Source organism: Sinocyclocheilus anshuiensis, unplaced genomic scaffold, assembly GCF_001515605.1.
Source record: "Sinocyclocheilus anshuiensis isolate Anshui unplaced genomic scaffold, SAMN03320099.WGS_v1.1 scaffold1550, whole genome shotgun sequence".
NCBI classification, from domain to species: Eukaryota; Metazoa; Chordata; class Actinopteri; order Cypriniformes; family Cyprinidae; genus Sinocyclocheilus; species Sinocyclocheilus anshuiensis.
The window spans coordinates 207,095-207,692 of NW_015546121.1; the positions used below are offsets into that span (position 1 = coordinate 207,095).

Consider the following 598-nt stretch of genomic DNA (forward strand, 5'->3'; position numbering starts at 1 on the left):
GTGTGTGTGTCTGTATGCTTCTGTGTGTGTGTGTGTGTGCGTGTGTGTCTGTATACATCTATATGTGTGTGTGTGTGTCTGTATACATCTATATGTGTGTGTGTCTGTGTATGTGTGTATACATCTGTGTGTGTGTCTGTATACATCTATGTGTGTGTGTGTGTGTCTGTATACTTCTCTGTGTGTGTGTGTCTGTATACATCTATATATGTATGTGTGTGTGTGTCTGTATACATCTATATGTGTGTATACATCTGTGTGTGTGTGTCTGTATACATCTATGTGTGTGTGTGTGTGTGTATGCGTATGTGGGTCAGGTTTTGCCTAAATTGTGAATTAATAGGGTCTTAATAAGGGTTAAGTTTAATCAACAGCATTTGTGGGACAATTTGGAAATTACTAAAATCAAAATAAATATAAATAAAAGCTAAAAAAAAAAATACAAAATTAAATTACAAAAACTTAAAGGGACGGTTCGTATACATCTATATATATATATATGTGTGTGTGTCTGTATACATCTATATGTGTGTATACTTCTGTGTGTGTGTGTGTGTGTGTGTGTGTCTGTATACTTCTATATGTGTGTGTCTGTATA

The 598-nt window shown here is 34.6% G+C and overlaps 1 protein-coding gene across 3 annotated transcripts in view; it reads left to right on the forward strand.

Moving 5' to 3' along the window:
- The window catches only part of LOC107700961 (mitogen-activated protein kinase kinase kinase kinase 4-like), a 58,694-nt gene that overhangs the window by 19,980 nt on the left and 38,116 nt on the right, over positions 1–598 (forward strand). The gene's annotated exons all lie outside the window — the stretch shown is intronic.